We start from the raw sequence: 15,895 nt of genomic DNA, 5'->3' as shown, positions 1-15,895 counted from the left end.
TTGATAAAATGATATTCTGATATGTTCCATAAGACTGTATATGCTTTTAGAAAGTAGTGGTGATGATAATAGAGAGAGAGAGAGAAATAACATCTAAATAGTATATGTCCAGCAACGCCACACAAGTGCTATAGGTTGCAGTTTTCTTGACTGATGCAGAATCTGTGGAACTACAAGATCAATACCAATGTAACGTTATTTTCCCTTTAAATTCACATCACATGAGCATCTTGCATGGAGTTGCGAACCAATTACCATTAATATTTCAAAAAATACCCATGTTATGCATCTTTTTTAAGATCCTCCCAGGTTAACACCTGTCATGGCTCTTAGCAGATAGAATTCACGTTCGTTACGTAACTTGATCATTAGATATGTGCTCCGTCACTAACAGACAATACTGCATCTCTTATGGTCGCTTGACAACGGAAGTATGGTGTCTCGATATTGCAAAAATCTTTGACAACCGAGTTTTGTTGAATCATTGTCTCTGGAGAGATTTTTTTTATTGATGCCATATGGGCTTCAAACGGTTGTCGTTTTCGGTAGCCATGCCATTTCTACTGCATTTTTGTAGTAGAGTAGTGATAACGGAATTGCATTTAAAGAAGCAAGTAAAACCTAACTAGACATTTTTAGAAAGCCTTAAATGCAATCAATCCTTGAGGTCATATACTACTTTATGATTTTACAGTGATCAAGTGAAGGCAGCGTTTGCACCCTTCATTCTCACTGCAAATGCAAATAAATGTGTGAGTACTGATATCACCAAAGGAGATTCTCTTTCACTTGCTTATATGATTTTTTTTTACCTCCTCACTGAGAAGGTGGTTATTGTTAATTTCAATATATATCATGGTTTGACTTGTGTATATTTTTCTATAATCTTTGTTTAGTATCCTCCCTCCTGAATTTGACAAGTGGTCTTGAAGAGCCAAATATCGAATCTTGTTCCAGATAAACTTGACAGCCTTAAATTCACATCTTCATTTCATTCTGATGTTATGAAAATACGTTTAAAATGCGTGTTGTCTCATTAATTGCTGTTTACCAAATGCCCCTGTGCAGAATGCATTATGGCCATCATTGTTACTCCAATTACTATTACTCCTAATAATAATTTTATAATAGTAATCGGAGAACTTTCCAGAACTGAAGAAGTAATGCTGAGATCTCCATACTAATATGCATGAGATTAATTAAACTTGTGTAAAATTCACCCCAGATTTCTGCTGTATTATCATCCTCTAACTTTGAAATATTCAGAATAATCAAACTATTAGACATAAGGAAATCTCTTGACCCAGGTTCCCCATAACTCAAGCCTATGGTATGCTTGATTATTTGAAAGCAATCTATTTACAGCTAATTTGTTTTAGTTGAACCCGAGCGTAAACATAACTTTCTATTAATCGCATTCTGGATCTAACTTCTTTTATTTGAAATTGAGTGCTAGTTTTTTTTTTCTGTTGTGTACGTGTAAGTGTATGTGTGAACTTTTTGGGGAGAGGGTGAGGTAAAAAGTTCTTCAAGGTCAAATTCCGAGGGAAAATTAGAATTTATGAATAACATTTACTATTATCCGTTTCACTGATCCTTCACAGAATATACTTGAATATTACAGAATATAAGAGAATTTCTAACCAGAATAGGAGCATAAAGTAGAAGATCTTACATTGCAAATGAAGTGACATTAGTTTGCGATCCGAAACTAAACCACACGTATAACCTGAAGGGAATTCTTACGACCGTCTTATATTGCAGGTTGCAACATGATACAGACCAAGCCTTTTAAAACAGAAAGGAAAGCATCAAGGAAATAATGCAGTTTTTAGCGCCAGAAAGACAAGCCAAGTAGGATGACGATCAAAGGTAAATGACAGAAACTGTTTCGATTTTTATTTGATTCTTTAAGTCTTTTTCGTTGGTCTAGTGGTCAATGAGTTTGCTTCATGCTGGAGTTTTGTGATTAATTTTCCTTATCCGTGAGGAGATCTCTTAATTTTTGGTGAAAAAATTTGGTCCGTTAGATTCAGCAGTGTATAAACATTACAATTTCATTTCACCTACTGATGGCGTGGAAAGACTTAATGTAAGCTCCTGCTTCTCTAGTGTTCTTTTTCCAGGTTTTGGCCTCTTTACAACTCTTCGACTATTTACTTAGGAAACTATAATTCTCTGTTTCCCAACCTCTTTGCCGACAGGCGCCACTGTAACTTTCCAAAAAAACTGGTGGTTGAAAAAAAAATATTTTTATTATTCCACCTTAATTATTGAGTACATAAGGATCTAACATGTTTATTGACTACAAAAGAATAGGTGAGAACTCTGATATTTAACAAAATTTTAAAAGTTATAAAATTATGGATGCCCTTTGTCAAACAAAACATTTTTGGATCCCATTCCCAAGCACCACCAGTATTTTCCTAGAAACCACCGATGGGGCGTACGCCCCGCGTCGGGAATCGCTACTGTGATTTCTATATGCGTAGAAGCAATTGATAGCGCAGAACACTTGATAAGTCGAAGACAAAAATCAACGGTAAATTTGCCATCATCACGAGAAAAAAAAAACTTTTTTAATGGAAAAGCGTTAATAGTTCATTTGGTGTACCGTTTCAGCAAAATGAAATTAGGGAATGAACTAGACAAAGATCTTACAATGATATGTTGGCAACTACAAAAATCGAAAAGAGTTGAAAAATTGAATCAAACGGTATGAATGCCGGGCTGTACCGGATAGGTCGAGTTGAAAGTCATGGTTTGATGGAAGAGCTATCACCGGGAAATATTACGGATAATTTCAGTGAGCAACATTACGGATAATTTGAGGCAATATATCATAAGAATAAAATAAGTTATTGGTGTAACACCGCCACTTCCATATGTTCCACGTAACCAATCACACATAAAGAAAAAACATTGCGATGAGCCGTCGAGGGAACTTTCACATTCTTGAGATTCAGAATAAGAAAATAAATTGGCTCAAGAAAGAGGCGAGAGAGTTTCCATAATCTGCGACGGGAGGGCAAAGATCCCCAAACTTCTTGCTTCCACTCGACAAAGAAAGCCCCATTTATTGGTCGTTTGCCCCGGGAAGGGTTCTTTGTGTAGCGAGGCCCTTCCTTCTAATGACTTTTAGTGATTACCTGTTTACAATATCCTGCTAGCAACATATAAGTGGGTTTGCGCGTGCCCTATGGCTGACCTCCTCCGTGCTCCACGTGCCCTATGGTTGACCTCCGTGACCCCGTGCTAACCGCTGCCACGCTCCGGCACTTACTGGGCTGGACTCACGATCCTTCTCAAATACTTGGCAGGAAATGCACAAAGACGCGAAATTTTCCTGTGAGAGACTTGTCATTATCTTTCGCTAACGTCGAGCTCTCGTTCTCGGCGGAGTGATTGCCATTATCTTTCTTCCTTCAGCCAGTACTAACTTGTTTTTGTTCTCCGTTTCTCTGATTGAAAATGAGGTTGCTAGTTTTTCCAGGCTCGCACCTTCTTCGCTTTTTCCCATTCAAAGTGAGGTTGCTACATTTCCGGGGCTTCCGTGCTGTTTGTTTTATCTTTATTTTATCTTTTTTTTTTTTTTAGATAAGGCTGCTACTTTTTCCGGTCTTGCATCTTGTTTATTTATTTATTTTTTTTTTTAAGAGGTTATTACGTTTCCAGGTTTGCACCGTGTTCATTTTTTCCACTTAAAATGAGGTTGCTACTTTTACATGGCTTACATCTTGTTCATTCTTCCCATTTAAAATGAGGTTGCAGCTTTTCCAGGCTTACATCTTGTTCATTCTTCCCATTGAAAATGAGATTGCTAATTTTCCAGGGCTTACATCGTGTTCGGTTTTTCCCATTTACAATGAGTTTGCCACTTCTCCCAGGCTTGCATCTTTTTCAATTTTCCTTATTCAAAATGAGGCCACTACTTTTCCATTGTGGCATCTCGTTGTTTTTACCATATTATTTATTTAAAATGAGGCTGCTACTTTTTTGGTCTTACATCTTTTACATTATTACCATTTATAATTAGGTTGCTGCTTTTCCAGGCCTTGCACCGTTTTTCATATTTTCCATTTAAATTGTGGTTGCTACTTTTTCCAGGGTTTGAACCTTGTTTATTTGTCTAGTTTAAAATGAGATTGCTACTTTTTCCAGTCTTGCATCCTGTTCATATTTCCATATAAATTGGGTTACTACTTTTCCAGGACTTGCATCTTGCTCTTTTTTCCCATTTAGAATGAGGTTGCATCTTTTCCAGAGTTTGTATTGTGTTCATTTTTCCAATTTAAAATGTCGGTGGCGCTTCTCCCGGGCTTGTATCTTACTCATTTTTCGCATCTAAAATGAGTCTGCCAGGTTTTCAAATTAAAACCGAGTTCCATGAGCTTGCATCTTGTTCATTTTTCCATTTAAAACGAGATTGCTCCTTTTGCAGGACTTGCTTCTTATTCATTTTCTCACAGAAAATTGAGTTGCTACTTCTCCAGGGTTTGATCTTGTCCATTTTTCAAATTTAAATTGAGGACGTTGCTTTTCTCAGGCGTACACTGTCTTCAGACGCTATTATCTCCTCTGGAAGGAAAATAAGAATAAAAAATAGAAATTTCATGTTGATAATTAAAACTGTAATTCCATGTACAGAACTTAGCCGTGCCCCTCTTCTTTTTCTGTGTTTAAAAGAACACACCCATGCACAGCACACACACACACACACACACACACACACACACACACATACGACTCATCATCCCCTTAGGTGGAGGTGGTTCTGGAAGATGCTGTCTTCCTGGTTTTCAGCAAGTGCAAGATTTATGCGTTGATGGCGCCTGGCATTGCCTGATGGTCACCTAGCCAAGAACCAACCAGCACCATCGTCGCGTAACTTCGCTGATTGAACGGAAACACAACGGCCTTGCAACGAACTCATAACGCCTCGATTTCTTAATAAATTTGGATACAATTTCCACCGAAATCATATGAAAATCCCAATCGGAGATGAAATGAAGAATTCATCTTTTCTGCATCGAACCAGTCTCAGGGGAGAAATGCGTTCAGTACTTATAGAACAATTGCAGCTCCGTCTAAAATTGATGGCTGAACATTGTTGCCCTATGAGGTTGCAGTGTCTTGAGACACTTATGGCTCTTGGCCCAACAGCAGTCATTCTTTTGCTCCTTCATGATGTGTGAAGCAAGCTGTACATTCTCTCCAGTAAATGGCAAGGATTATGAGGTATTCTGAACCCTTACCTTGCAGTTTCTTTGCGAAAACGAACGTAAAATTATTCACAGACGATTAGATTCCCACTGCATGGAGACCAGTTTCAAATTTAAGCCACCAAGAAGCTGGAAACAGCCAAAAATATGATACATGATATGAAACAATATCTAAAGAGAAGGGGGAACCAACATCCTTGAGGTAAAAATAATCTGTGACGTAAATGACAGAAAATAACCTTGGAATTCTATCATTTTAAGAGGCAAATATACAAATCAAGTCCAAGAAACCAACTAAAACTAAAATAATCTCTAAGGTGAATCGAATGGGAAGGAGAAAGTCATTAATTTTCTCTTTGACATTGTCACGAAAGTTGGGCAAATTAATAAATCAAATCAGTCTCCCTTTTGCCAGAATGGAGGGCTTTGAAAAGAATTTTCCACTGAACAGAGGTTCTTTAATTTTGTCTGGTTAGACTCAAGTTGTGAAAATTGTAGTGTGCCATACAGAGATTGTCCTCAATTTCCCTTTGCTGCATTAATTGATAACTTGAGAACATCTTTGCTATAAAAGATATCTCATCTTTCAAGCTCCTCATGCTGGAATGAAGGTTTTAAACGTAGCTTCATCGTGAAAATGACTGATTAATTTATTTCTCCGTACAGAGATTCGCAAAGAAGAACGCATCAAGTGAAAAGGACAACAATAAAAGTTGAATACAGAATAGCTGTGGTAATAGGTGAAGTAAAAATGGGAGAATAAATGGTGTGAAAATTTTAATAAATAGTTGTTGTAGAATATATATAAAATATGGTTGGTGTTGTATACCTCAGAAGGTTTCAGTGAAGAATGTTAGAAGTAATATTGTAGAAAACGCATCACAGTTGCAGCAATGTAATTGCCATTATTCCTAAATTTTGAAGCTTCACTTTCGCTGTCTTTGCCTTTCATTATATTTCATTTTGCACCCCATATGTTGCTTATTTCTCTTGCATAATCCTCGAGAGAAAGTCAGTACTCGTAATTAACTCTGTACAACGCTAAAATACATTAGAATTGTTTCCTAAACAAAATCTCCATAAAACTGAGTAAAATAAGAACGCACTTATCTTGGATTTTCCCATAAAATCCCTATTAATCGCAGCAGCGAAAGTCATAACGTCTCTCATCAAACTTCTTACTCCGTTGTTACGTGATAATAAATCAAGAGATGGTAAAAACTGTTTTTGAAATAACAGTAGTTATTATTTTTCTGTTAAGCTTCGTGGTGCGTTTTCCCACTCGTTTTCAATGATACATTTATCATTAGGTTTTCCTCTGTTGGCTTACTCAGTTTTGCATTTTCATGTATACTCTTTAAATTTGACATGGATTAATTTGTTGTTTGCGAGATCAGAGCACTTTGGAAATCAGTTACTCAATCTAATGGTATTTCGTTATGAAAGTTAACAAAGGCTAATAGTGCTCTGCATTCATCTGTCTGGTCGTTTACTTCGAAGACGACGTATAAAGTGACAACGACAATTTATGCTCAGCTAAATTAGGCATGTATTTATATATCCATCTGCTGCCAACCCATTGGGCTGGAACTTGAAGATGCCAGACAACATTCCAATGTTTTTAATATCAGGAATGTTACTCATAAGATTTTTTGGGTGTATTCTCGTTGGACCCCATAGTCGTGGCAGGCTAGGCTTAGGAATTTTCTTGTTGATTCTGCTTTCTCTTGCTAGTATAACCTTCCATCAGAGAGGCAGGTCTGTCACGTCTTCCAGGATTAAACGTGGCTACTTTTTCTTCCTCTTATTTACCTTGATTTCTTTATGTTTATGTTACGTTAGTGCGCTGGGTAACTAGCAACGTTAACATTTGCACCTAACGTATATGTGTGTGTGTTTGTGAACATCCTGGATGAACGGGTTGTTCACACTCTAATTTATATTACGTATTTTAATAATCGTCCATAACCAATTTATATGATTAAATTTCATTACTGTAACTACTTACGTTACTACCAACGTGTGTTTTTTGCCATTTAATATTCCACGATACAGTCCCACAGCTGTACCACCTCTCACAACATTGCAAAAAACAATCAAAGAAACAAACAATACGCTTCATTTTTTAACTACCCTTACTTCTGAAGCATTTTGAAGCACCTCGTACGTAATGTGCAAGGTGTAGCTTGGAGATGGAAGCTGCTGATATGAGCGATCCGGAGCGGTAAAACGCTCTACTCTAGGCTCCAAGGACTCCTGTAGGTGCAGTGGCCATAGAACAAGAGGTTCACAGGTCTTTGCTGTTAAAGGAGTGATAGACAGGTGAGGATGAGGTTGCTTCTTAGCAGCTTACGTGATCAAGTCATCAGTGATTTCCTGTTGTACAAGTCCAGCTCTCTTCGTATGGAAGCCGTTGTACAGCAGATGGAACTGCAGTGCTGTAGCTATTAGCGGGAGCGTTATTCACCGGATCGAAAACTGGCTCAGTTGCCTCCGATGCAGTCGACCCAGTAACTTCGCTACCCTCCTACTCTTCATCATTTTTTCTTCCGTGTGTCTATTGCATCTGCATTCATGATATTTCGTATTTATATTCTTCCTTTGCATTGAGCTCTTCTCAGACTGTTAATACGTCCACAACGTACAATAAATATGATGTTAATTTTAACAGTCTTCCCCGTTGTTCTTTGAGGTTCAATAACCCCACAATTTCTGTTAGTTTTATTCCTGTTCTAGCCAGATTGTGGAATGATCCTCATAATCACGTAGATTAATCGCTGTAACTTCAGAAGTTCAGATTTTGTGCAAATGCTGACGTGTATCTCTTCATATTTTACATGTTATCTGGCTTATTCATTTTTCATCGTTATTCGCCTTACTTGTTATTTTTCTTAATTGTTTTATATTCCTCTCATAATTTATTCTTAATTCCCAGTTTCATTTTTTGTACCAGTCTGCTTTCCCTATCAGGACCCTTGGGCTTATAACAGTCTGCTTATCAAACTAGGGTTGCATTTTAGCTTGTGATAATAATATAAGCTTTTCTGTCAATTTCAGGAACAAAGGTGCGTACTATTCTTATCGCAGCCTCTCATCAGTCACTTGTTTCGAGGAACGCATCGAACAATTCGTTAAATGTTTTGAAAATCTTTGGCCCATATGTCCCAAAATTCCACATATACCTACAGGTCACCATCATCATCATCCACGAACAAAGCTCCAGACAGCCATTTCTGTCGCTCTTTTATAAAGATGACCTCATTATATCGACCTGCGTGAAAGACAAGCCATAAATATGGCATCCTTTACGCTAAATTCCTGCTGGAAAGTGAACACAATAAGCAGAAAATAGTTCAACAATCTATACACGCGGAAGCCTCCGGTTATCAGATGCTCGTACACCCAGGTACTTGGATTTTTCTGAATTCCCATCTCAAACCTATCTTATTATTTTACATTTATTTACCCATTTATTCTCTTTTTGCTTTTAATTTCGTAGTTTACTTTCCAAGCTTCTTCCTCCGTTGTTCTAATCACCTAATACATAAATCTCTGATCATGCGTAAATCTGGCATCCTCTGCCCCTCATCCTTTGTCCTCACCACCTTCGTTCAATACTTCGAAAAGCTAAATATAACTTTATTTATAAGTAAAAGTAACAGTGTTAAAAATTGAATTTATCATCAGAAAAAAAGGTGGGATGGATTGTAAGTAAACGTAAAAAAAAAATGCTGCTTATAACATTAACTTCGTTTAGTTATTTTGCAGTTTGTCACTTAAGTTTCATTTGTACACAACACAAATTGGAAGTCGGCAACAGGTAAATCGATACATGCCGTCATTATTTCCATAATATTAATTGTAAATGGAGACTGAGTATCACCTCAAGAGGTTGCAGAGTTCGATAAATATTTTTGATTACTTTTTAGGGTAATTAGATTCTTTTTGTCTTTTTAGCCCTTCAGTAATGTTGCGCGTAGAATCCTTTGAACTGAAAATTATGGAAATGCGCTTTGAACTAGAAATCCCAATCTCTGTGGAATGGAAATCCCGACCTTTTCCATCATCTAAGACTCCTTTCGTATTTTAGAGTTGGTGTATCATTATTTTCGTGAAGCTCCATTTCGCAAAAATAGGTAATTTGAAAACTGGTTTACGTTTTTTGCATCGTATTACTGTGCGTAGAGAAATGATGAAAGACAGAGAGAGAGAGTATCTTATGGATTTTATGAGTTGTCTTTGAATGGTTTCGCCTCTGTGGGGTTAGATGTGTCTCTTATAGGCCATCCCGTTTTGATGGTAAACAAACATCTTGCGGGAATAATGAACATGGTCGAAGAAGAAGAAGAAGAAGAAGAAGAAGAAGAAGAAGAGAAAGAAAGAGGAAGAAGAAGAAGAAGAAGTAGTAGTTTTAGGGTCAGGTTCCAAAGAATTTATTATCATATAATATATATATATATATATATATATATATATATATATATATATATATATATATATATATATATATATATAATATATATATATATATATATATATATATATTATATATATATATATTGTGTGTTTTATTCTCTTACCAAATTGTAAAACTCTTCCTCCAAGAATCCTAGTCTCGGAGCCACCCAGCCCAGACAACTTCCCATCCCCCAACAAGAAGAGATTGAGCAGATGATTGTCATTTTTCATTGAAAGCCGTGGAGAAAAAATTCAATTCTCATCAAATTGCCTTATCACTGTTCTTTTTTTGAAAACTAAACCGCAACATGGCTGGAAAAATATACTTTTTGTTGTAATAACTGGTGTAAATAGACGAAGGTAACGTTCGCTATCAACTCCTGACAAAAGGTATTATCGACGAGGAGACGTTTTCTACCGTACCGTAATTGCAGCCACAGTCTTCTCTTAGCTTGGTTGCGTTCTCGCCGTTGCGCCATAGACGCATACACGCCCGCGCGCGCGCACACGCACACGTTCATAGGCTTCTTCTTCTTCCTCCTCCTCTTCATCATTACGGCGCTATGAACCTCAAGCCAATGAAACGGACCGCGATTGGCTCAGCGACGAATTGTCATGGCTGCCTCCTCCGCCACAGAGCGGGCCGTTGGGGCGAAACGATAGCTGGAAGAATAGGTACAATAACATTTGAGGGGACGTTTTGAAAAGGCATAACTGGAAAATAACAGCTATGGAAAGATTATCGTGCTTTTTCAGCCGTCAATGAGGAGCTATATGTTGCTGTGCTTAAATGTACAAGACAAAGAAAAATTGAATTGGAAGAAGAAACGGCCTTTGAAAAAGTGGAAAGATTGTTAGCCTCTCATCGAATGTTTGTGGATGAGGGATCATGCTTTGCACTGTTTGCGGATGAGGGATACTGCTCTGTACTGTTTGCTGATGAGGGATGCTACTTTGCACTGTTTACGGATGATGGACGCTGCTTTGTCCTGTTTGCGGATGAGGGATGCTACTTTGCACTGTTTACGGATGATGGACGCTGCTTTGTTCTGTTTGCGGATGAGGGATGCTACTTTTTACTGTTTGCGGATGATGGACGCTGCTTTGTACTGATTGTGGAATGATGATGCTACTTCATACCAGAATGAAGAGTGAAAAGGCACAATACAAATGAAATAAAAAAAAGCATTAAGAAAAGATAAAAGTACTGGATCAAGACACATTTGGTTAGTAAAATTGGTTCAGAGAAGTAAAAGCTTCAGCCACAGGTAACTGCATATTGCTGAAGGCCAATTGCAAAACTATATTTGTGACGCCGACTATGGCGAATCGATGTCAAGAGATAATGCCACGTTAGCGAAGGGGAAGAATTGTATTATATTCTTCCTTTCCCCTCCAGTTCTTGTGTTCTTTCAGTTCCCCTTCTTCTGCTTCTTTTTGTGCATGACAACCAACTTTATAGTGATGCATGCGAAGGAAAGTTATGGAAAGAGAACATCGATCAAAATTCACCGTGTAGAGTAATAACGTCAAAATCAGCTGGAGTGTGATCAACTCAGATCATAACTGTAATTTTAAACCTTGATTTTTATTTTCTTCCTTATGAGGTGCGATCATTGTCCGAAGTCGGAAGCTGCTAAGTTTCGTCGGTTTGTTGCTGTTGTTGGTCCTTAGTTCTTCATCTTCTTTATTTATGCTATTTTGATTCTGCCGTTTTTCTCTTTATTTCCATTGTTTTTATCTGTGTTGTTGTTATTGTTGTTGTTGTCCTTGTTGTTTTATTGTTTCTGCTGTTGTTGTTGCTGCTCGCTTCACTGTCATTGTTCTCGCTTATTCTTTCTCCGTTGTGTTTTCTTTGTTGTTGCTGTTATGTTATCCGCATCTCTGTTGTTGTTACTGCTGTTGGTGATGTTATTTTGTTACTTTCGCTCTGCTAGAAATTATTAGTAACAGTAGCCAATGGTAATTAAATAACGTTAATCACTGCCACATATGTGTCTGAATCACAGTTGAAGTCCCATTTATCAAAAGAAATAAACAGGTACTGTATATAGCTATTTTTGTAGTGCAAAGTAGCATACGTTTTAAAACTTAGGAATTATCGTAAAAAAATTATCACCATTGATATGGTTTTAAAAGATCAGTGTGAAATTCGTTCAATAAAAGGAAAAAGAAGCGGTTTTCTGCATATATATATATATATATATATATATATATATATATATATATATGTTACACACACATATATATATATATATATATGTATATATATATAAATATATATATATATATATATATATATATATATATATATGTATGTGTGTGTGTGTGTGTACCCCAAGGGTAGTTGGGTCCAGGTTGCACTGCTTACAAACCCCCGCAGCAGCTGTAATTAATAAATCGACTAATCCAGCTTCTAGGGTGACATTCCCCCAACAAAGAATAGAAATTCGGATCTCTCTCTCTCTCTCTCTCTCTCTCTCTCTCTCTCTCTAGTCATCACGTTGCGCACGAAGATACGATGCTAACGTGTCAACTATTTTAACCGACTGGTGCTACACGAATGTTACAACTGAACTTAGCACCAAAAACCTTAAAACGATTTGTGATCGTTCCGTGGCCTTTGATCAAAGATAAAGTGCGATATGGCAGAAATAATGTTTCAGAGTCAAAAACAGAGGTGAAACGAGATTCGAAGGCTGCTTTTTTCATTTAGGACCCAGGAATGCTTAGGTGAATGTAATTAAATGTACATGCAAGAAGTAATGAGATAGGGAGAGTAATGAGAAAGACAGAGATCGTATGTGAAGTCCGTCATCGGTTGTATTGGTTATTGAAGGTAATGCCATAGCTGGCTTTTGAATTGACTAGAGGGAGAGTATACATGTGTATAAAAAAAAAAGTTATATACACTAGTTCTTCCTCGCTCAAAACTAGTTGTAACCAGTTTCCAGGGAAATTGCACGAACTCTCTACCACAAGAACATTCATTAATGAGATAAGTCGTGCAAGACCTGTCACATACAGTACTTTCTATCTAAAAGGTGAAACGCTCCTCAAGAAATGAGCTGAAGGTCAGCTTGTCTTTAAAACTAGACCTTGGGTGAAAATTTTTTCCCTGTTACAGCAGCCATCAACGTCGCTCTTTCCACACATACTGGTGGTACTTTGTTTAGTGTCAACATATTGACAAAGACACCGACTCGATTTGTGGCTCCTTCTTATAGCATGTTCTAATAATGAACAGCCTCAAACATCGCGAGACTTGATCTAATATGTGCCTAAGTAAGCTTAGTTATACAAACCGGTTGTAATACGACTGAAAAGAAACAGATGTTGGGCTGTAAGGAACTTAACATATAGAAGTTGAAATAATACAGCGTAAACGTGTAATTACATACTCTTATAAATACACTATGTATATATTCATATAGAGTGTATTTATAGACACTAGATTCATTCATACACATACAAACATTTTTCCTTTGTTATTGTTTTGCATTAGACCCACAACTTATTCATCTGTGCATTATTTCGCTACGTATGCAAATCTAAAGGTACTCATTGCTCCTTATCTTACTCTAAGTCATGAGTATAAGGTTCGATTGATTGTCATGAGGGTGGTATTTGGTCATTTCTCTCATCATACCATAAAAGATTATGAGGTCACGAGATTGATTCCAATCTTGTGAGATACTGAAATATATAATATATAAAAATTGACACTGAAATATATAATATATAAAAATTGATACTGAAATATATAATATATAAAAATTGACACTGAAATATATAATACATAAGAATTGGTACAGTGCTATCGAATCAAGGTGACATCCACCTAACTTTTTTTTTTTTTATTGAACTCGTTGATTTTGTTTACGAAGAGAAAAGAGAACAGGTATGAAGATATTTGAGAGGCAATTTACTCTTATCGACGGATTCAGCAACCAGGCAGAATGCCAAGGTCTGTATGTTTGAATGTGGTTCCAAGCAGGAAATGTAAATCGTCATATAAATTGATTTTCTTTTCCTTGCGTCTTCATAAACAGTGTCAGGAAAATAAAAAAAAAATTAATTTACTTATATTTATTTGTAAGAAATTAAAGCAGGAAGATTGATATTGATTTTAAGGTTCTGAGAATGATAATGGATTGATATACAGACCAGCTGTGGGTAATGTTAGTTATATACCATTTAGCGACTTCTCTGACTTTCAGTTAAGGAGATTTAAGCTGACAGAGAGAATTCCTCAAAAGATATTATGAGAATTCTGGTATGAAAAATATCCGGGTATCGCAAGTAAATCTCAGCGCTGAAAAATTAAGCTTGAAAAATTCATATACTGAAATGAATCATAGAATATACAAAAAATATAATGATGATAACAAAATAAAAGTTTAAATAACTCCCGGTGCATGTAGAAAAAATTCTTTAACATGGCGTGTAAACTTCCAAACTTTAAAACCGAAGACAGAAAAATACAAAACCGAAGACAAAAAAAAAATACAGTAGCCGTTATTCGTATGCCATTAAGAGTACCGTATGAGATACATATCTTTTAGATAAAAATAAAAAAATATAACATTAAATCTGCTTTTGTACGTTGTAAACCAGCGATAAGGATTTAATGAACAGATAAGCATGCTTGCTTGTTATATATCTCACTTTTAATTAATATATATATAAAATATATATATATATATTATATACATATATATATATATATATATATACATATATATATATTTATATAAGTTGAACCTCAGACTAACGAAACATTAAATATAAAACATCAGCTGAGGAAATTTCAGTGACTAATGTTAAATATCATGAGCTCACGTACAAATTAACACTGGTGCATTCACACACCCGTGCCACCATTAGTAACCAGACCTTTAATAAGCCAACTAATAAAAGATAGTAAAGATTGTGCTGTGGTGATACTGACATTAAATCCGCTATAAAGAATACAACAGTCTCCCATTTTTTTCGTCAGCTGGAGGAGACATCTTTGGCTCTCGTCGAAGTTCAACGTTTTCTAGACATTTTCATATTTTTTTCTCTCTCTCTCCTCTCAACTGGGTTACGTCGTGACGTCTGGTAGGACTCCGTCGACGTCCATACGTCGCAGCACGACGGAGGAAGTAGAGCGTCAGAAAGGCTTTGATGAATTTAGGTAATCGTAGAGAAAATAGTTGATTATCAGGTCGGTATCATGAAGGGGTTGCTCTTCTCGCCATCGCTGGCTGTTCTTTACGGAGTGTTCGGTTGCTCCTCGATGCGGGTTATTTTCGTTGTTCTTTACAGCGTCTTCGCTTGTTCTTCACACAGTCTTTGGTTGTTCTCCTCACCGTCTTTGGTTGTTTGTCTTGGTATCTTTGGGTTTCTTTTCATGTCGTGTTCGGTTGCTCCTCTCACCATAATTGGTTTTTCAAGCCAATCTGGGTTTTTCGTCTCACTATTTTCGACTGTTGCTCCCGCCGTCAATTATTTTCCTTCACGATATCTATTGTTGTTCTCCTAAACATTTGTGGTTGCTGTGCACGCTATCTTAGTTGTTCTGCGCCTTGTCTATGGTATCTTTCCGCACCACTATTATTGTTAGTTCCGTAACCTTTAGTTTTTCTCTTCTCCGTTTCTCTTTGCTTCTGATCAGATTTTTATAAAGAATATTTTTATTATATTGATGAAATAGTTATTCTGAGCCGGAATTGTACCTAATGTTATCGTACATCTGATGTACTTTAATTTTGCCTTCTCTTGAACAGATGCACTGATTCTCTCTCTCTCTCTCTCTCTCTCTCTCTCTCTCTCTCTCTCTCTCTCTCTCTCTCTCTCTCTCTCTCGTTTGTTTTAGGCGTCCAATAGTTAGCATAGAATATTTGTGTATTTTTTTTATTTCCCTATTATTTTTCAGCTGTCATTTTTTATCCTGTTAACATATTTGTTTTCACTTTTATTCTGTTTTCACTCACTACTTTTGTTGTTTACTTTTGTAACTTCCTTACTGGAAGTTCTTCTGCTCCCTTTCTTTGTTTTCCTCTAGCCCCATCTCATTGCCTCATTCTTTAACAGCCCGTCCCTCAACCCGTTCCATCTTCTTAACCCCCTCCCTCGCCCCCGCTTCCCCTACCCCCCAAAATCCGCACCCGAAGTACCACTCAAGACGGCAATTGACACAATCGTAGAGAGAGCCCTTTCACCGCCGGAAT

General features: G+C 36.8%; 1 protein-coding gene across 2 annotated transcripts in view; it reads left to right on the top strand.

The window, feature by feature from the left end:
* Positions 1-15,895, top strand: part of LOC136834330 (homeobox protein aristaless-like) — a 389,926-nt gene that overhangs the window by 241,015 nt on the left and 133,016 nt on the right. For both annotated transcript variants that reach the window (XM_067096828.1, XM_067096827.1), the window contains exon 6: positions 1,765-1,872. The gene's annotated coding sequence lies outside the window, so the exon portion shown is untranslated. The remainder of the gene's footprint in view (positions 1-1,764; positions 1,873-15,895) is intronic.

This window comes from Macrobrachium rosenbergii, chromosome 53, assembly GCF_040412425.1.
Source record: "Macrobrachium rosenbergii isolate ZJJX-2024 chromosome 53, ASM4041242v1, whole genome shotgun sequence".
Classification (NCBI taxonomy): Eukaryota; Metazoa; Arthropoda; class Malacostraca; order Decapoda; family Palaemonidae; genus Macrobrachium; species Macrobrachium rosenbergii.
This window is presented reverse-complemented; position numbering and strand designations above follow the sequence as displayed.